At 38.9% G+C, this 22,529-nt stretch overlaps 1 long non-coding RNA gene across 1 annotated transcript in view; it reads left to right on the top strand.

Moving 5' to 3' along the window:
* LOC110293813 overlaps nt 1–22,529 on the top strand; it is a 72,602-nt gene that overhangs the window by 45,493 nt on the left and 4,580 nt on the right. The window contains exon 3 of the long non-coding RNA XR_002377855.1: nt 11,933–12,064. This is a non-coding gene — a long non-coding RNA (uncharacterized LOC110293813). The remainder of the gene's footprint in view (nt 1–11,932; nt 12,065–22,529) is intronic.

The raw sequence follows: 22,529 nt of genomic DNA, 5'->3' as shown, positions 1-22,529 counted from the left end.
TTCAAATACATTTCAATAAAACATATAATTAAAGCTGAAATGGGTATCCTTACTCTGTCTGAACAATCACTATTCCTGCCCTCGAGGGCTACAGTTGAGTCTCCAGTTCTTTATATTACCTTTACCCCAACTCCAGAGATAAGGGAGGATGATCTTAAAATAATCAAGATAAAAAAGCCTTTAATATATCTTGTCATTTAAAATAACAGGACTGTCTTTAACTAGCTACCTTTCAAGGTCCTCCCTAAACACCTGGTCTTCTTCTGATGTCGTTTTAGCCATCACCTAAAAGAATGGCATTTCCTTTTTGTGAAATCTGAATGCATTGACAGTCAATAACTATGGACTTCATTAGAGTCTCCAGCTATATTTTTCTTATTCAGCTTCACATCATTAATCAGCTTTGGCACCTCAAGAGCTCATCCTTTGTCTTATCCACAAACTGTAGTTTCCTCTAGCCCAACTCTAACTCACAAATCCAGCTACAGGGTAGAAAATACACATATTCAAGGATCCTCTTGTCTAATCTCTTCAGTTTTAAATGTGGAAGCTGAGACCCAAGGGGATTAAGTAATTCATGCAAGACCACCCAAGGAGCTAGACATTATTTACTGAGCATCTCTTATGTACCAAGCACATCAGGAGGGAAATAGACAAATTGAAAATGAACAGTGAGTGAATAAACAAGAAACTTTAACAATGAAAAAGCCCTATGTGGGGAGATGGAGGATGCAAAGTGATCTAACAGAGTTGAGGATACTCCTGTGTTACACTGGGCTTTTCAGAGAAGCCATCTTGAAAGAAGTAATAGAAGTGTCGAGGACCTGTGTGAGGAAAGATGTGATCATGCAGAGTTCTGAGAAAGAAGATGCAAAGACCTGAAGACCTGTGGTGCACAAAAGGCTGCTGGGCTCAAGGAGAAGATGGAATACATTCAGTTTGAAGTGCAGGAAGCTACAGAGTTGGGAATTGACACCAATAGAAGGGAAAAGTTTTTGAGACTTCTAAGCAGGAGAGCTATAGAGTCTAATTTACATTTTACATCTAATTATAGAGAGACAGGAGTGAACAGAAGCCAATGGGGAGAATGTTTCATTATTAATAGTGTAAGGGTTGTGGTTTAGTCCTTTGGGTTCCTCAGCCATATTCTGTCTGCCTTCAGGTATAGCTTCTTGCTAACCCTTTTGGTTTGATTTTTATCCCAAAATATGTACAACTGAGGCTTTCTCTAACAAATTCTGAATTTTATTTCAGAGAAGACTCTAGTGAGAATGGAGGTGAGTTGAATCTTCTAGGATGTGTGACCTGGGTTAGGGTTGGGATGCAGGATTAGGATGCATTTCTGCATAAGCACTCTAATCCCACAAGGCCATGCAATACTTGTGTGTAGGAGATTCGTGGCCCCAAACCACCTTGAAAACACACAGCTATATCCTGAGTTACTATCTTCTCAAATTAAAGCAAAGAAATGAAGTGACCGCGAGGAGTGCTCTTCACTTTGTCTCAGTGTGCTCAACAGTACAATGTTTAGACAACAGCTGGACAGCAAACAGGATTAATATGTCCTCTGCCTCATGGATCTTGACTGAGAGGCTTTCCCACTTTCCCAAATGGCTGTTCAGTGTTGTCCCATACCTTATTGATCACCCTTCATAGGCAGGAGTGAACAGTTATGGAAGCATGAGGAAAGGCCTCAGGTGCAAAGAGACACATTCCTGGCAGAGGTTATAGCTGACTCCAAGGGAAGAATCATGGGTAATATCATCATAACTCCCATCTCAGAAACAAATTCACTGTTATCTGCATCTTCTTTTTCTTCTCTCCCCCCCTCATCCTTCTCCCCCGCCTCTCTCTCTCACACACACCCTGCACCAGAAGGCTTGGGTTGACTGAATTTGCATCTAAACAAATGGGGGACATTGAGAGGAAAAGAGATAATGTGTGCAGAAGAAAAAAACCAATACATACATCTCTATATGATAGGCACCAGAGCCTACACCAGCCTCCAAATGTGGAAGTACTATGTGCCAGAAAGGCAGAAGGCAAATGTCTAGATAATAAAATAGGAAGAGAAAGAAACTGCTGTAAAAGCCTCCAAACCTGCTCAAGCATCTTATTTGGTCTGTGCAAGTGCAGGCTAATGATAGTATTCCTGTGTTTTCCAGATGTATCAGGGGAGGTTCTGAGAGCAGGAAGTTAGGTATTCATGTCATGGAAGGGCAGGATCTGAAACCCAGCATGCTCAGTAAGTTGAGCCTTTCTCTCAAAGGGTTATGATGTAGTAGAAAGAGCTATCATTATACAAGCAACACACCTCTTTTGTGGGTCTCTTATACAAAGCAGACTGAACATGGGAATTTACATACTACAATAGAGAGATAAAAGGTCAGAAATGGGGAATTTTGCATAGACAGCTGTAATTAATGATCCTTTTCTGAAAGGCCTGTAAATGCCTAATTTCTAGGATTCCAAGGATTATGAATACTTTATTAACCACTTGCTCTATCTCTGAAGATATTGAAATCAATCCTTTCACAATAGCCAGATATTACAACAACCAACACTCTTCTGAATACATGTATATGAGTTATTAGAATGGCTTATATGCTATAGTTCAGCTAGTCCAACAAGGGAAGGTCCAAGAATCCAGGGCTTGTTCAGTTACAAGGCTGAATGTCTCAGCTAGTCTCCACTGTATTCTGGAATCTCAAAAAAGAGGCTGTAGTGAAGGAATTGACACTTCAACAGAAATCCAAGCCTCTTGTGTTTATATTAACTCCAGATGTAGTCAACTTGACAACCAAGAATAGCCATCACAGATTACCTAAAGAAAAATATGCATTTTTATTAGTTTATAAAAAAAGAAAGGTCTGAGGGATTTGTTGGCATCAGACACACCTGGATGTAGATGTTCAGTGTCATCAAGGTTTAGACACTAGTTCCCCCCTTACAACTGTAATCCTAGTACAGGATTTGCTCTTAGGAATCCCTCTTGGAAGAATTTTGTGGCTATTCATACTGCAGGCTAATGTGTGCATTTATGCATATCCAGTAAAACAATGAAATAATGCTTTTCAATAATAACAGTAAATTTTGCCATACCTCTGATATACATGGCTGATGTTATGTGTTCATTGTGAACATAACTCAGATTGGATCACCAGCTCACACCACCTAGACCACCAAGCTCACACATGTATCACAAGGACACATCTGTACCACAGGCCTACACACATGTACAACCCGCATTTGGAGAAAAAAAGCCAGCACTTGGATCAAAACTGGTGCCTGCATCATAAGCTCACATTTGTAGAATAGACCTACATCTTGTCCCAACCTGATATCTAGATCAAAAGCCAATACCCAAATCTATAGCTTCTACCCAGCGCTTTGGCAGAAAGGACCGGATAAAATTGAGGACCCCTTATAAGTGGCATGAAATGACAAAGGAGAATGTTAGCTCAATGAAAAGATATAGCTAGTGTCAGAGAAGAGAGGATAAATTCTGGAAAGTGTAGATGAATATATGAACATCCTTTTAGGGTCATGCTATTCTAATGCACATCTGTCTTTTTTAAAATCTTTCCTAAATTCCTAAATTCAAAGAGCTACTGTGACCAAGAAGCACTCACATCACCCTGAGCTTGTTAGAAATGTAGAGTCTCAGGCTTTAGAATTCAGATCCACTGAACCAGCAACTGCATTTTAATAAAGCCCCTCTGAGAGTAACATGAACATGAGAGTTTGAGATTCTGTGACCTAAAGTTGTTCATCTCTGTTTCTAGATGCATTCCTCCAGTCAAACAATGAACTGTATTTTGAGAATGAGAAAGACTTGATTGTGGATTCCACCATCAGTTACCAAGCTCAACAATTATGGACCGGTCACTTTTTGCATTCCACCTTTGTTTCTGATGTTGTAATCAAGAGTGAAAGAGATTTGAATTAGAAATGCTCTAAGGCCAGGTGATTGCTCCGTAAGTAAGGGCTTGCAAGAGGACCTGAATTTGGATCTCCATCATGCTGTGAAGAGCCAAAGATGACAGCATACATCTGTAACTTCTGTTCTGTGGGACAGAAATACATGGATCACTGGAAGCTTACTGGCCAGTCAGTGTAGGTAAGACTACAAGTTTAAAGTTTAGTGAGACACCCTATCTCAAAAACAATGGAAAGGTAATTGAAGAAGACTAGGATATCTTTACATTATCATCTGGCCTCTGCAGGTATCATTATAGGCTAATACACCAGCATACATACACAGGCAACACATCGTGTGTGTGTGTGTGTGTGTGTGTGTGTGTGTCTGTGTGTGTGGTGTGTGTCTTTCTCTCTGTCTCTATTTCTCTGTCTGTCTCTCTGTCTTTGTCTGTCTCTGTATCTCTCTGTCTCTCTCACACACATATACACATACATACAATTTCTGAATTCTCCATCATTTTCTGATCTTTCAAAGTTTTGTGGTTTCTTAAGTATCAAAATGGATGATAATTTGGGGACCATAAGGACCACAATAAAGAATGTTCTATAACTACCAAAGTAGAAAGATTTGGATATTCAGTTTAGAACTTAAACACATTTTTAAGAGGTGGGTCAAAGGGCACTAGTTATACTGAATGTTATGTTCAATGGGTGTGTTTCTTGCACACCAGAACCTTTTGGCCCAGAGCAAAGAACTGAAGAAAGACATGCTCACAGTAGCAAGCAAGGTGATAAACTATCTAAGAAAGCTTATGTTTCCAAGAGATGACACCAGCTAGAGCAGAGAGATCTCTTAGGAGCTCAAAGAGCATCATTGCGCAAATGATCCAGTATATTATGTCACAGGCAGCTTAGGTTCATGTATATAGTACACACAGATTTTCTACATGTACCCTTTATGCATGGCTCTAGACACAATTTCATGACTGGCATGCCTCATTTGTAGCTTAAGCCACTGCTCAGGAGGTTATATTTTAGTGTTATAATGAGCCACATCATTACAGTAGCATTATTTAAGGATCTTTAGGCAAAGTTATTTCTCCATCCTGTTTGGAGACCTGACATTCCAGTTTGGCAGTTGCTAAAGAATTTCCCATCAAGATGTTGGAAACACTACAACCATGCTAAAGATATTAGGTGGAATAATTATCCCTTTAAGGTGATCATGGACTTTTCATTCCTAGAAACCCTGTCCTCTGGCACAGTCAGAGGGAGTCACCATGAAGTTTTGTTGAGTCTGCCTACTTTTTTGAGTCAAGACTCTAGAAAGCACTAAGTTTCTCTTCTTTCTCTTCCCTAAGCACACCATTGCTAATTCTATGGTTTCACTCTTTCTCTCAAACCCCTCTTCCTAGCATGTGGTTCCTTGTACAGCCCATGACTGAGCTCCAATTCTTCTTCTTCTCCTCCTCCTCCTTCTCCTTCTCCTTCTTCTTTTTCTATTTCTTCATTCCCCTTTAGGCTATTGCTAAGATTTATAACATGCTTGCCCTGGGGTTTGCCTCTTACACTCAAAAACAAAACAAAGCAACAACAACAAAAGACAAAACAACAAAAATAACAACAAAAAAAAAACTATCCTTCAGTTTCCTTGTGAGTCTGTTTTTGAATTTTTTCATTAAAATGAGTCCCTTGATTTTCCTGTAATAACAGGTCATCTTGGGTACTCTGGCTAGCACCAGTGGAAGATTTTAGTTGCCCTCAGCCAAGGGGTTTCCAGTCTTCCTTTTGACCAACTATTTTGTTTTGTTTTTGTTTATTGTATATGCTGATTTGTAAGTCTTTACACAAGGCTTTCTAAACCCACTAACTAGAAATTAGAGGGTTTCAACACAGAATCCTCTAGAAATACAAAATTCTAGAAGAAACTGTGTGCAACATGTGGAAATTGGAAATTGGTGTTATGTTTCTCTAAGGAGAAACTGCAGGAAAAAATGAGATAGGCAGAAACCAAGACTGAGAACCTGGGGTAAGACTCCACATTCCACCTGGAGGAAGCAAGGTAAAATTTATGCCTTAGTCATCTTGTAAGTCAGAGCACTGGAGCACTGAGGGAAAGCTTTAGCATTAAAGCCTACCTCTCTTGACTCCGTTAATTGCTCTTCAGAATATAAAAGAAATTAAATAACAACCTCTCCAATTAAATAATAGCAGCTACCACTTCCTGTGGTAATGAGAGTGATAGATCTCCTGTAATTAATCCTGAGCCCCCAGGAGCTGCTTTCACCCCTTGGAAATAGCTCTCAGCCGTTCTCTTTTCAATAGAACTGTGAGGCTTTCTAGGTGCGTTTTATGTTCAGTGTGTTATTAATACCCCAAATACCTCTGTGTAAAACATTAATTGCCTGCCTGCCAGCTCGCACCTGATTCTGAATACCTGGCTGTTGGAGCTAAATCCATCAGCAAGCTTTGCTTGGTGGCTGACCTCATGGGTGGTGTCTAATGGAATCTGTGACTGCCCTGCCCTGTCCTCTTCTTCATATACAGGAGATTCATCAATATACCCCATCACCCTCAAGAAGGAAAACATATTATACAACAGACAACAGACAAAAGCAGGGCACTGTCTCACTGGTGGGTGCTCCTTGTTTGTGAGCCAGCATCCCAGGGAGCAAAATAAAGAGATAATGGCTTTTGTATAAAGCTCAGCTGGATGTCTGTAAGGAACTTACTGCTAACAGCTCCCCACAGTTTTGTCTGAAGAAGCAGGGAGAGAGACAGGTGAGATTGTCAGCCAAGGTGATCCTTGACTAGCAGAGGAAGTCAACCATCTCAGCTAGGCATCTTGTCTCTTTGTATATGAATACTTGTATCCTATAGAAGCCACAACACAGCATCAGGCTCCATCCATGAGGCGTGCCTGGTTGGTGCTGTTTATATGAAAACATACATTCCTTAGAAGCTTCAAGACAACTTTGGTTGTAGAAGAAACTTAGGCAAGCAGGCCCAGCTGCAATGCTGGCATATACACTGCTATACTTCCTTCCTGAGACAATCCTAGATTCTGCCAGCATGACGAGAGTCAGCTGGTGCTGGATCAGGGGATGGAGCAAGCCATTGAGAAAAAGACAGGGTCCTATCTGGCTACTTGAGAGCCAATAAGATGCTGGGATGGGGCATATAAAGGTTTGCCCAGTTCCTGCAATAAATGTATCTGCTTTTGCCACTTGCCCAGTTCCCAGAGTCTGTCCTTCACTCTGTGCCTTCTTATCCCCCATTCCCAAGGGTCTTAGTTGGCATTGCAAGCAATGTTTGGTGATTCAGACTCCACCCTCAAGTTTTTCTTTCTCTCTCTCTCTCTCTCTCTTTCTTTTTCTTTCTTTCTTTCTTTTTGACAATGTCTCACCATCCCGGTACTTGTCAAGGAAGTAGACTGGCTGACCCGTGAACCTATGGTCTCGTCTCTACTTTTCCAATGCCGGTATTAATAAGTGTATGCAATCATACCCAGTTCTTTTAAAGTACATTCTGGTTAATCATAATTTTCAAGTTCTAGTGGTTTGTTTTGTTTATCTTTTTTTTTTTTGTTTTCTGTGTTTGTTTGTTTTTCTGTTTTCTTTCTTTTTAAAAAATTTTACTTATTCACATTACATCAAGCTCACTGCCCCTCTTCCCAGTCAGCCCTTCCCACATTCCTTTGCCCCTCCTCCCCTCCCTTTCTCTTCTGAGAGGGTAGAAGCCTCCCTTGGGTATCCTCAGGTACTCTCTCCCCTCCACTCCCCACCTTGCCCCCCCAACCCCGCCCACCACCCTGGCACATCAATTATTTGCAGGGCTAGGCACATCCTCCCCAACTGAGGCAGGCCAAGGCAGCCCAGCTAGAAGTTGGGCTTCCTGTGGAGTTCCTATCTCCTTCAGGGCCTACAATCCTTCTCCCAACTCCTCTGTAAGAGTCCCTGAGCTCCATCCAATGTTTAGCTATGGGTCTCTGCATCTGTTTCAGTCAGTTTCTGTGTAGGGCCTTTCAGAGGACAGTTATACTAGGCTCCTGTCTATAAGCATAATTGAGTATCATTGATAGTGTCAGGGATTGGTGCTTGCCCATGGGATGGGTTTCAATTTGGGCCCGTTATTGGTTGACCATCCCCTCAGTCTCTGCTCCATGTTTGCCCATGAGTTTCTTGTAGACAGGATACATTTTGAATTGAAAGTTTTGTGGGTGGGTTGGTTTCCCTATCGCTCCATTGGGGTTCCTGCCTGGCTACAGGAAGCGGCCTCTTCAGGTCCCATATCCCCGATGCTGTAAGTCACAACTATAGTCACCTTCATTGATTCTTTGGTGCCTCCCCTATCCCAAGTCTCTGTCACTGAGATGACCCTCACCTCCACACCCTGTCAATTTCAGAGTCCCGTTCCTTCTCATGGCCATCTGGACATCTCTCCTGTCTCTCTCTACACCTGATCCTGAACAACCCCCCCCCACACCCACACACACACACTGCTCTCCCCTCACATTCCCTGCCCCATCTCCCTTCTCATCCAGCTCTCTTCCTCCATCTGTCTCCTATGACTATTTTATTACCCCTTCTAAGTGAGATTCAAGCATACTCATTTGGGTCTTCTTTCTTGTTTAGGTTCTTTAGGTCTGTTTTGTAGGCAAATGGGTGGACTTCACTGAGTAACCCACCTCCCCATTCCTTTAAGCAGAGTGCTTAAAGGATCAAAGGATTCTTTCTCAATGAGCCATTTGAATCTGTATTTATAGGTCTTTGATCTTTACTATAGAATTCCAGCCAGTATCCCTCACTATACCTGTTCCCTTCTCAGCCTGAAGTTCCAGGTTATGCCATGTGATTTAGTTCAATATAAAATACCAGAGCTATGGAGAGATGGCTCAATGGTTAAATGGATTTGAGTTCCCAATCATCTAAAGACTTTGATGTTCATAGTCATCCTGGAAACAAAACAATTCTATGAACACTGGAAAATGACTGGAACTTCCACACAACTGAATTAGCACATGGCTCAGACCAACCATGTCCCACTCTGAACTCTGAGTTCCCTGTCCCAAACCTAGAGCCTTCTCATTTCCATTCAATTGCAGACTTGCATTCTCCGCAATGCTTCTCTGCAGCCTCCAGAATGCATCCTCACCACCCAGTTTTTCTGCATCCACTCTGGACCAAGCCATGGTGTTCTCTGTGATGAGTGACTGCAGATATATCTTCCTCTTAGAAAATCCTTTGCTGACATTTAGAACAAAAATCCAAGTCCACGTGGTCTTTACAAAGATCTGCATAGTTTGGATGGTACACACCTTCTAAAAGCATTATTTCTCCTACTTATAGCATTAGCGAATTGCTTCCTTTCCTAGGAAAGCTGGCTTACCAAGCTCTCCTTGTAAGTAGACCATACTTACTACTGCCTTCAGATCTATCCATCACATATACCACTTTTGTGCAATGCCATGTCTGGACCTATAACATTCCTTTTAATATTTTTCTCTTTATTAAAGATTCATTTTGCTTTTTAAAAATATGCATATGTGCTTGAGAGTGTGTGTTTGCCTGTGTCTATGTTGTATGTGTTTCTATATAAACAGATGCATGTGAGTACAGGTGCCCACAAAGGCCAAAAGAAGGCAGTAAATCCCCTGGACCTTGAGTCATACACAGTTGTGAAGGCCTTGATGTGGGTTATGGGATCTAAATTCTAACCCTTCACAAAAGCAACAAGTATGATTAACTGCTGGATCTCCCCAGGCCCCTTCTTTCAGTCTTTGAATATCAAATTAAAACAAAAACAAATGAACAAGCCCTAAATGATGCTGTTCTGGGCATGTTTTGTAACCTGGCTGATGATATACTCTCCATTATGCCATCCTTTCATTTAATGTTCTATTTATTCTTTTGTCTGGCTGTGTAGGTGTGTTTATTGTTATCTTTATGATTCTCACTGTAACACAAAGCCTCAAAGGCCAATGACCTTTTCTCTCTTCTACAAAAGAAAATAACAAAGATGTAAAGATATTTATGACTGGATATTTAGAAGCAGTTGACACAAATTACTATGTTTTCAAAATTATCTCTATTGTAAGTTAAGAAGAGGCAAAGGGAACATTTTGATTCAGGGATACACCCTATGTGAATGATATATGATCACCAGCACTTAGCAGCTCTGGAGACTGAGGGGAAACTACTGGGTTGGTATGTCTCTACTTTTTTGTCTTTTAAATGGTGATCATAATTGTGCATATTTCATAGAATTTGAGAGGATTAAATTAGAAAATGTGTATAAAGTGCTCAGAAAATTGCATAGCAAAGAGGTTATATTCTACCACTATTAGTTGTAATTTTATTTGAAATAAAATGATTGGTGTTGTTAGGGTAGGAAACTGAAAAGTATAAAAGAAAAACTAATAATGCCCAAGGTATTTCAATTTATTTGATGTAAGTTCATTTCATTTAGAGTTATGAATATTTGTTAACACTGTAGAATGAAGTCTTAGGTGTAGAACACAGACTCACAGATAAATGAATGAATGCATAACCTACAATATAATAAAATGGAAAAGTTATATTTAAGCTGAATTAATATGTTTACTCAAACATGCATTTATTGATCACCAACTGTGTGCTATTATTGTATGTAATGTGGAAATTGTGGAGAGCAAGCAAGTGCAACTACAATAAAGTTTATATTAAGAAAAATATTAAAGAAAATAAGTTGTGTGGTGGCTTATGATTTTATATAGGTGTCTCACCCAGAGCTTCATTAATAAGGTAACATTAAAGAAAATATTGATACAAAGTGTGTGGGTAGCTGGGTGAATATCTAGGAAACAATCATGATACAGACAAAACATATACAATAGCCCTGAGGTTAGAGGTGTTCAATAGGTACTCAGCTAGGTCTTCTGGAACAGAATATGGGACAGTAATGGAAATGGAGGACAGTGAGGTCATAGTGCCCAGAAGTATTGGACTATCAGGACCATGAAAAGGACTTGACTTCTATTGTGGATAAGAAAGAAACACTGCAAGGAACCAGGGGGTAGGATGGGAGGGTATAGTGGATGTCAGCTGTGATGAGTTTGAGAATCAGTTGCAAGTATGGAAGCTGAGATGTCAATGTGGATCAGGATGAGAACAAGGACAGTAGTGACACAAGTAATCACAGTCAGGACCCACTAGCAGATGACATGCAGGCATGACATGATACAGTCTGTGAGGACGCCAGAATAAAGATGCACATTTGGCCGTAGTTATTTTATGAGCTTCATGTGTGATGTGCCCATGGGTGCTTTTGATCTGAAAAATGATCTCTTTAGATTGTGGTTATTAAAGATCTTCATGAATCTCCCTGCTCTCAATAAAAATTCACAATGGTCATACCCTGACTTTCAGGGATTTTTGTCTGGTATATAGGAATAGGCAATGAGAATTTCTCAAAGTTTATTTATTATAACATGTTCCCCCATGAAAGTTGAATTAGGGGCACAGACAAAAACCCCAAGGTCCAAAAACCTTTATTAAAGACAAAACTAAGCAAAGTATTTTTACCAAGACAATCAGACAATCTGATACATATTATACATTATGACATTCTCAGGTCCAGCATGCTATGGTATTAGAGGCTGCATTGGATTCCTCCAAAATTCTCATATTGAAATCTCAAACTCAGTCCCTTAAAATGTGACATAAGAAATGGGCTTCCAAAAAAGTCATTAGGGTAAACTGAGACCTGATGAATAGAGCCCTAAACCAACTGGAATAATGTGCTCACAACTTGTGATTAGGGTGAGGTCACACAGGGAGGGAAATCTGATGATCTGTGGGAAAGGAGGTCAGCCATACGTCACGAGACCTTGGAAGACTGTGTTGGCATCCTGATCTTGACTTCTAGCCTCCAAGACTGTGACAAAGCAAATGTGTTTGTTCAGCCACCAAGTCTTTGGTATTCTGTTGTGTAGCATAAGGTAACTAACAGAGAAATTTTCTTCCTTTCACAGAGGTTTGGCTCTCTTCCAAAGCACTAGTAAAGAAGTGAGGTCTCTGAGGAAATACAAGAGGCAAGAGGCAGGTGACAGATCTGCAAGAAAATCCCTAGGAAAAAAATAGAACTGACTTTGTAATCACAACAGGTAAGCTTACCAGGAAACAGAAACCGAAGCAGGAGTAAATAAGGTATCATACAAAATGTCCACAGAAATATATCTTGAAGATTAATTTTTCTGATTATTGTGTATGTGTGAAGTCTCTGAGCACGTGTTTGTGTAAGGGTGCCCTCTGAGTACAGAAAGGGGTGTGTGCTCGCATGAAGCTGGAGTTATTAACATCCAATGTGGGTGGTGGGAACCAAATTCAGGTATTTGGAAGATCAGCAAGTGCTTTTAATCACTAAGCCATCTCTCCACCCCCAGGTAATATTTATTTACTCTAAGAGCAGGAACACTGATAAGGACTTTCTGAGGCACAGAGAATACTCAAGTAAGGTGAACCATGTTTCCCACTTGTCCGGAGGTGACTCTACACCATTAGCCAAGTGGCTGAAATTTAGGAAGAATAAGGAGTAATAGCATTGGCCCTTCTTATGCTTAAGATGTCCTGTTAACAATCTGTTCTGATTGCTTCTTGAAAGAGACCTACTCGCAAATTTCTTGGTGATATGCTCTATCAGACTTTAAAGTGTATTTCTGCCTTGCTAAAAACACATTGCAAAAGTATGCAAAAAACCTACAGCATCAACCAATGCTTTGCTTTATTATTTTCTACTATTACCACTGAGGTCTATGATCGAAGGGTTAACTTCTCATTGCATGAGCCAGTGATCTGATGCTTGCGAAAGGAACTGTTCAATAGGAAATTTGAGAGGACAGGTCCCCAAAATACTATTTACTACTTAAGCAACAGTGTGAAAAGCATTTGACTTTGCTTTTTCAGTGAGATGAAAGCACAGACAGAGTTTTGAAAAACAAATGATATAACAAACACAACACCATCTATGTGGATCTTTGGGTTTGTTTTTGTTTTTGTTTTTTAGATACTTTATAACTGCTTTAAAGATAAAAAAAAAATATTCAAGAGTGTGAGACAGGCTTCTGGGCCCTGGGATCTGATGTAGAAACAGAAGGAGACTAGAAAATCACTTTGGTATGGTTTTGATCAATGACTACTCGGGAAAAACCAATCTGCAAATGCCACTAAGTAGAATGAATTTGGATAAAAGTACAGAATTTCTCTAGAGTAAAGAACTGAAAGCAACATTTTAAGCTGGCCTTGACTGCTGTGGGTGACAGAGAATTTCAAGTTACACTGAAGCAGAGAAGATAATCAATATTTGATATTATTTAACTGGATTTCATGGTGCCAGTGAGATTGATGGTTCATTAGTTAAGAGTGTGTGTTGCTCTTCCAGTAGATAAGAGTTCAGTTCCCAGCTCATAACTGCCTTCAATTCCAGTTCCAGAAAATCCAACTCAGTCTTCCAGGCCCCATGGATATCTTCACACATGTGGCATAAACTCACCTAGAAACACACATGAATGAAAAGCAGAAATAAAAACATGTAGAATGAATTTTACTATATAAACTAAATACTTCCTGTAGAAAAGCAGATTTCATCATATAAGCTGAGGCTTCAGACCCTCCTATTTACATATTTACTCATACTCCTACGCTCAAAAAACATCGTATTTACGTTCAGTATGACGTGATATTTTTACTTGAGCATGACGAAGATGAGCAACTCATATAATACTGGATTTGCTAAAAGCATTGACAGGGCAATAGTCAGCCAAATGTTACCTCATTGTGAAGACAAAGTAACTGAAATATTGTGTGCTCGTGTCAAATCCTTAGCTATGATGAGTAGCAAATTAAAAACCTAACTCACTCTTTTCCTGGGCTCTTGAGAAGAGGAGGACTGAAAAAAAAAAGGTTACATTTTTATCTATTGAATCTAGTAAGAGTGGTTAATCTGGGCAATACTAAATGTACATTGTGAGCTCCTTGCAAGCATCATCCATCTGCTAGTCATACTAGCCATAATATATATTTTTTTCTCTTTTAGTAAACTGAAAAAAAGTCTTGGAAAAGGGATATTTTGCCTACTTGGTATGAAGTTACCTGATTGTCTAAGCAAGAATAAAACTCTTCCTCAAGTAAAGAAGTGAAAAATTGACAGTCATGACTAAGTATCATCAAGTCCTTAGTTTATCCACCAACAGGGCCAGAAAGCATCAAGAGAAGCAGACACTTTCAAGAAGTCATTGAGTGGCAGAGTTCTGCATGTGGTATGCTTAAATCCAGGATGCATAATCAATAAGGAAAGCAGTGATGGGTGAAAGCAAACTTGATGGAGAGGGAAAAATAGTTCCCTAGTATCAAGTCACATGAATGTACAGGAGTGAAGCATTAAGTGACAGTACCAGGGGTGCCAGAAGCAAGATGGGACATGACACTTAAGTAAGACAGGGAGTACCAATCAATGACTCCTGTGTGAAGAGGTTCATTGTGTTGGAGTCTGCACTTGGATAGGAGCTGAGCTTTGGGCCCCAGAATAATGTAAAAGAGATAAGTAAAGATCAGAAATCAGAATATTTCATACTTGTGTAAAATTACACAATGTGTAAGTATATATGTATACATATATACATATCATTAATTAAGTTATGTCACTGGGTGGGTAATGTTTCCCATAAGAGCCAAAGAATAACTAATATAAACTCCAGCAGGAGACATGAGAAACCTCTCTTCCAGTTGTTTGGTCAGGATAATCCAAGTGATTCCCAAAACAAAATAGGCTACTGCTGTTGTCATTTGTCACATCAGAATTTGACACTAAGTCCCTATTGCTGAACTACTGTGGCTGGTGGGGTCATAGATCTTAGAAAAGAACCCAGTACCATCACTTAATTAGACCAAAATTTTTCGTAAGTGCAATCTAAAACATATTCATGTATTCACAGATAAATATAGATATCACCCCTCATCAAAGAAGCGTCTCAGAACAAAAGGAGACAGGGGATTGATTCTAAGTAGTCGTAATGCAAAGATCAATAGATTGAAAAGACCCCAGTCCCAGCAGACAGGTCTAAAACACAACTCTTCCACCTAGTGACCTATTGTGGAAAAGGAGATGGAAAAGGTGTAAGAGCCAGACGATGAGAAAGTTTGTTGTGATACCTCCTAGAAAAGGCATGGAAGCTATAACTATGGCACCTCAACAACAATATCGTTTTCTAAGCAAGACCTGATCAGTACAATATTGATAGATATACTAAAGTAAAAGAGGAAATCTTAAGAAGTCCTACCCCTAGATGATTAACTATAAGATACTAATGACTACCATAAGAAGAAAGGTTAGCCTATCCCAGGGTTACTGCATCTGTAACCTAGATGGTTACCCAACACAAAGTGATTAGTCTATTTTATTTATGTATTTGTTCATTGATATGTATGTGTATAAAAATTACTATTGAAGGAAAAAGAGGCCTTCAATTTAAGAGAGTGGGGAGCACATGGAAGGAGTTGGAGGGAGAAAGGGGAAGAGGGGAAGTGATATAATTATAGTTTAAATTTAAAAACTGAGATAATCAAATGTCCTGAGTGGCAGGAAGTATGAAGATGCTAGACACATGGAACACACAAAAGAGAAAACTACTGCATAAATATTAATTCTCCAGAGCAGACAGGTAAGAGTGTCATCCCAATTTCATTATCATTTCTAGTCCCCACATCTCTTGCACTGCTCTTGACCATTGGTTGTTCCTAACTCGGGGAACATCTCATAATCAGTTGGCCTGTTTGGGATATTTTTCTCCATTGTCATCATTCAAGGCAAGCTTCAGAAAGCGCAGGAATCTAGCAGGAGCATGTGTCCCCTCTCCAGCTTGATCACTGTGGTAGAAAATTATAAGTCCCAACTGAAGAACTTACAATAGGAGCAGTGTCAGTCAAGGATGCAAACAAAAGTTAGAAAGTTGTAACTCAGATGAGTTAGAAGCTACTTGCTCAAAAGAACAAAGAAACTAAGATCATCCTAGAAAGAGTGATGAGGGAAAAAACAAGGATGTATGTTGAAAGAGACCAGCTGGGGCCTGGATTATGTCATGAACTGGAGGCAGCTGGTGTACTTCATGGTGGACTTTGGTAGGCTACTGCAGGAGAACTTAAAGTGCTATGTAATGGGCTGCTATTTTTAGGACAGCAGATCTTAAAGGAAAGCATCTACTTTAGAAAATTATGCCACCATTAAGGGAAAAATAGAATTTTTGCATTTGAAACAAAATTGGAAAATTGGAAAAATACAAACATGCATAGAAAATTGAAATATTATAGGAGAGATGGAAAATGTCAGCAAAAGAGGAAATAAAGTTAAAGATGGTTTCCCCAAAGTAGAATAAAATGACAGTAGAATGAAAAATGGCAGAAAAAAGATTAAAGTGTTAGAGGATCAGAGAAGCTTCCACAACTGATTAGTGTAAGTTCTAGAAAGATGAAATAAAAAGAAGAAGCAAATCACAGGTGGAAGTTTTCTAAGGGAGAAAAATAAAAATTTGCTGTAAATGGCAGGTATGTATTGTAGTGCTGGGAAGAGCATGTCATTTATCCCCAAACAATGGAAACAAAGATCACAATAAAACAAGATGTTGGGAAATATCCAAATGACAATGAGAACAGATCCCACCTATGATGCTAAAACAAAATATATGACATGGGCAACATGAGGAAGAAAATGTTGAGTTTGCTCACAGACAGAGAATATAGTTGTCATGGTGGCAAGAATGGAGGTGACTGGGCACATTGCATTACTGATCAGAAACCAGAGAGATTAATGCTGGTACTTAACTTGCTTTCTATTTTTTATTTAGCCCAGAAATTGGAGTAGGCTTGCCCAATTTAATTCAGGTAATAGAGCTGCCAAAGGCAAACTTTTACAAAATTTAAGTGAAATGTGCAAACTACTTCTGAGAACCTTATGAACAATAGGAACAACAGCACAATTAGAAGCTGAATCTAGATAATCTAAATGATCTCTCATAGACATGCTCAAAAATTTGTCTCTAAGGTGATTCTAAAATTGTGCGAAGAATCACAATTAATATAACCTATCATATCATAAAAGTTTCACAATGAATTAAGAAACACACACACACACACAAAGAAAACAGAATAGTATTGACTTCACCAAATCAATATTAGGAGCAGTAATACAGTGACTTCAACGTTCTAACATTAAGAGCTTTCTATACCCAGCTAACCTATCATTTAACTGCATTTTTCTACCTAGCTAGCCTATCATCTATGTGTGATAAACATAACCATACAAGATTATTTTCTAATGGATTCACTAAAGAGAATAAACTACAAAAAGAATCTAATGCTCCCTAAAATTAAAATAGCCACACAGAATAAGCCTGAAGTGAAAACCAAGATATTGGTTAGACATAAGCCTCATAGACAACAGTTCAGACAACACAAGCAGAACAACTGAGAACACCATGGAGAATCTTCAAGAGTCACAGAATTCAAGTAAACAACAACCTAGTTTAAGATTTCACGATAAAGATGATTTCTTCTAACAGTTACCTGCTTTGACTGAGACCTGAAAAATTTTATATTCTATGATAATAGTAGATGTCAAATTTTTGTCTAAAATAATGAGTTTATAGATAATAAATATAGCCAAAGTATTATATAAGCCAATTAAGGTTAACAATTAAATAAATAACATAATATAAATTTGAGTGTAATTTATTCAACACAAGTACTAATGAATTTGAGTCCATGCTGTTTAACAAGACAATAGAAGTGTATACTCAATGGTGTAGGGGACAGCACTTTATCTGAAAGAAGAACACAAATAGATATTTTCAAAGACTGGGAGAGAAATTATAGACAACATATACTGTTTAACTGAGAATTGCTTTATGGGTGTTTTTCTGTACATATGAGAGAGGTCTTCTAGGACCATGAGTTAGGTTTCCAGCAGCTGTGGGAAAGCAGTCAAAAGCAAGTTTTACAAAATTTAAGTGAAACATGTACTTATGAGAACTGTAAGAACAAAGAAATTCAAAAGCTGAAAAATCCTACATTATGACTCCCTTTAGAAAAAAAGTGACATTTTAGTGTCTGAAAGGATGATTATAATTTCTGATTAGTTAAAAGAGGTATAGGGGATGCTGAGGAAAATAAATGAAGAAACTACAGAGGCATCTTTCATGTCATGAACACATAGCTAGTGAAGTCTACAACTTGAAAAAAGAATTAATTTGTATGGAACTGGGTTCTATTCAAAGCAGGTATCTTCAGCCACTAGCATGGTAAAGGTAAGTCTATGCAGAGTATCAGGCTGCAATAGGATGCATTACTTGAATCCATAGTGAAAAGGCCCTGAGGATTTATTTCTGTGAATCTTTTTAATTAGGATTTATATTGTTTTGGTTGAGGCTCTTCATTTTCAAGATCTGTAATTTAGCATGATCTGCTCTCAAACCCACCTGTCTCATAAATCTGTTGTCATAGTTATCAATGTAGTAGTTTTGGCTTTTTGGAAATACATTTGACATTATAGCAGAAATATCTATATTTAGAAATATACAGAAAATTTGAGAATAAGCAGCTAAAGCAGATGAAATTATTGACTTTGGAGGGTAGCAATTGGGATAAGCAGGATTGAGAACAGATACATTCCTTTTTTCTCCATCAGCCTGCTGTGCATAACTCTGGTGAAAACAAACTAAAGGCCCATTAACATGTTCAATAAAAGACACTTGATGGATTATATAAGCCTAGAAATACAACACAAATGAGCAAGGCTCCTTATTGCATATCAGTCAGAAATGTACACATATTACAACAAGCAGCATTTAAACATATAATTTAGTTCTTAAGTAAATCAAGGCTGTAGTACACAGAGGAAATTAAAATCTTATTATGGAATGTGTGTGTTTTCTATCTAGTGTAGAGTTGATTGGGGATCTCAGCAAGTAAAGATCATGAAATAGATTACTAACCATAAAGCCAGGTTCTACAAATAACTTTGCCCAGTGGCTTTGTCCAAGTTTTCTCTTAGCTCAGTTCCTATATAGAAGAAAATATTCCCTTTGAGGCACTTTGTCATATTTCTGTTTGTCTTATTTAGGATTTCTATTGCTGTAATAAAATAACATGGCTAAAAGCAAACTGGGGAGGGAAAGGATTAACTGGTTTACACTGCCATATCACAATGTATCAGCAAAAGAAGTCATGGAACAAACTTAAGACAGGAACTTGAGGACAGGATCTGACAGAGAAGCCATGTAAGAGTATTACATACTGGCTTGTCTATTCTAGGTTGCTCAACCTGCTTTCTTTTTTATATATACCAGGTTCAGCTGCCAAGGAATGACACTGTCCAAACTTCGTGGGGCCCTTCCACTTCACTCTTCACAAGCCAATCTGAGAGAGGGATTTTGATAATTATGATTCCATTTCCTAGATATGTCTCAATTTGTGTCAGGTTGACAAAAATTGTATGCAAGTTTAAAGATTAAACTTATATAATCTTTTTAGTCTGTGAGTAAAACAAAAACTGGGTTCTGATCTAGTGTTGTCCTGAAGGAATATAATATGGGGTAAACTGCCAGGCAGAGAAAGATAAGTACTGATCTCACTTATATGTGGACTCTTAAAAAACAATAAATAAGTAAAAGTTGATCAGCTAAAGCATAGTTGAGTGGTAGCTAAGGGAAGCAGAGATGAGGTGCTGAAGTGGAGTTTAGAGAGATGTCAAAGATACTTTTTAAAAAGCTGAAGTGGGAGTCTGTGCAGGTCAGCTTGCGAATGGTGGAGGGTGAGTGAGCCGACTGCAGAAACAACACAGCTTCTGGGACAGACCCCGTTTTGGGCTCCAGACATCCAGGCACCTTCCCCACCAGAGGAGAAGTGGATGCCTGGGAGGGCTCTGACTGCTGGAGCAGGTGAGAGAGCCATCTTGTGTCCTGGGTCCCTCAGAGACCAGTCTGGGTAGGTGAGCGCACAGACTGCAGGGGCAATACATCTAATGGGACAGGCCCTGTTTCGAGCCTTCATCTTCAGCCAGGAGGCAGGTCTGAGCACCAGGCCTCTGTGCTCCTTCCTTTCAGAGAGTATTCTGACCACTGAGCTGGACTCCCAGGACTGCTGACAGAGGTTAACAGAATCACAGGAGGAACAAGCTCCACCCAGAGACAACTATAACAACTAACTCTGGAGATTAGCAGATGGTGAAAGGCAAACTTAAGAATCTTACTAACATAAACCAAGATATCTCACCATTATCAGAACCCAGCACTCCCACCTTAGCCAGTCCTGAATACAACAACACGCCGGAAATGCTGGTAGAGGACTTTAAGAAGGGCATTAATAACTCACATAAAGAAATATAGGAGAACAATGCTAAACAGGTAGAAGTCCTTAAAAAGGAAACACAAAAATCCCTTAAAGAATTACAGGGAAACACAACCAAACAGGTGATGGAATTGAACAAAACCATCCAAGACCTAAAAAGGGAAGTAGAAACAATAAAGAACTCAAAACCCTAGGAAAGCAATCAGGAACCATAGATGTGATCATCAGCAACAGAATACAAGAAATGGAAGAGAGAATTTCAGGTGCAGAAGATTCTATAGAGAGCATGGGCACAACAATCAAAGAAAATGCAATATGATCCTAACTCAAAACATCAAGGAAATCCAGGACACAATGAGAAGACCAAACCTACAGATAACAGGAGTAGATGAGAATGAAGATTTTCAACTTAAAGGGCCAACAAATATCTTCAACAAAATTATAGAAGAAAACTTCCCAAACCTAAAGAAAGAGATGTTCATGAACATACAAGAAGCCTACAAAATTCCAAATAGACTGGACCAGAAAAGAAATTCCTCCCGACACATATTAAAACAACAAATGCATTAAATAAAGATAGAATATTAAAAACAGTAAGAGTAAAGGGTCAAGTAACATATAAAAGCAGGCCTAATAGAAATACACCAGACTTCTCACCAGATACTATGAAAGCCAGAAGACCCTACACAGGCCTTATACAAACTGTAAGAGAACACAAACTCCAGCCCAGGCTACTATACCCAGCAAAACTCTCAATTACCATAGATGGAAAAACCAAAGTATTCCATGATAAAAACCAAATTCACTCAATATCTTTCCACGAATAGAGCCCTTCAAAGGATAATAAAGGGAAAACACCAACACAATGATGGAAACTACACCCTAGAAAAAGCAAAAAAGTAATTTTTCAATAAACCTAAAAGAAGACAGCTGCAAGAACAGAATCCCAACTTTAACAACAAAAATAACAGGAAGCAACAATTACTTTTCTTTGATTTTTCTTAACATCAATGGACTCAATTCCTCAATAAAAAGACATAGACTAATAGACTGGCTACACAAACAGGACCCAACATTTTGCTGCTTACAGGAAACCCATCTCAGGGAAAAAGACAGACACTACCTCAGAGCGAAAGGCTGGAAAACAATTTCCCAAGCAAATGGTCTGAAGAAACAAGCTGGAGTAGCCATCCTAATATCGAATAAAATTGGCTTCCAACCCAAAGTTATCAAAAAAGACAAGCCCGGGCACTTCATACTCACCAAAGATAAAATCTACCAAGGTGAACTCTCAATTCTAAAACTCTATGCTCCAAATGCAAGGGCAGCCACGTTCAGTAAAGGAACTTTAGTAGAGCTCACAGCACACATTGCACCTCACACAACAATAGTGGGAAATTTCATCACCCAGCTCTCACCAATGAAAAGATCCTGGAAACAGAAACTACACAGAGACACATGGACACTACAGAAGTTATGAAACAAATGGATTTAATACATATCTACAGAACATTTTATCCTAAAATAAAATGATATACCTTTTTCTCAGCACCACATGGTACCTCCTCCAAAACTGACCAAGCCTCAACAGATAAAAAAAAATATTGAAAATTTCCCATGCATCCTATTAGATCACCATGGACTAAGGCTGATCTTCAATAACAGCATAAATAATAGAAAGACAACGTTCACGTGGAAACTGAAAAAAACTCTACTCAATGATACATTGGTCAAGGATGAAAGAAAGAAAGAAATTAAAGACTTTTTAGAGTTTAATGAAAATGAGGCCACAACATACCCAAACTTATAGTACACAATAAAGGCAGTGCTAGGCGGAAAATTCATAGCCCTGACTGCCTCCAAAATGAAACTAGAGAGAGCATACACTAGCAACCTGACAGCACACCTAGAACCTCTAGAACTAAAGGAAGCAAATTCACCCAAGAAGAGTAGATGGCAGGAAATAATCAAACTCAGGGACAAAATCAACCAAGTGGAAACAAAAAGAACTATTCAAAGATTCAACCAGACCAGTAGCTGGTTCTTTGAGAAAATCAACAAGATAGATAAACCCTTAGCCAGACTAAATAGAGAGCACAGGGACAGTATCCTAATTAACAAAATCAGAAATGAAAAGGGAGACATAACAACAGATCCTGAAGAAATCCAAAACACCATCAGATACTTCTACAAAAGGCTATACTCAACAAAACTGGAAAACCTGGATGAAATGGA

This window comes from Mus caroli, chromosome 5 (assembly GCF_900094665.2).
Source record: "Mus caroli chromosome 5, CAROLI_EIJ_v1.1, whole genome shotgun sequence".
Lineage (NCBI taxonomy): Eukaryota > Metazoa > Chordata > Mammalia > Rodentia > Muridae > Mus > Mus caroli.
Note: the sequence above shows the minus strand (reverse complement) of the source record. Positions and strands in the feature narration are given on the sequence as shown.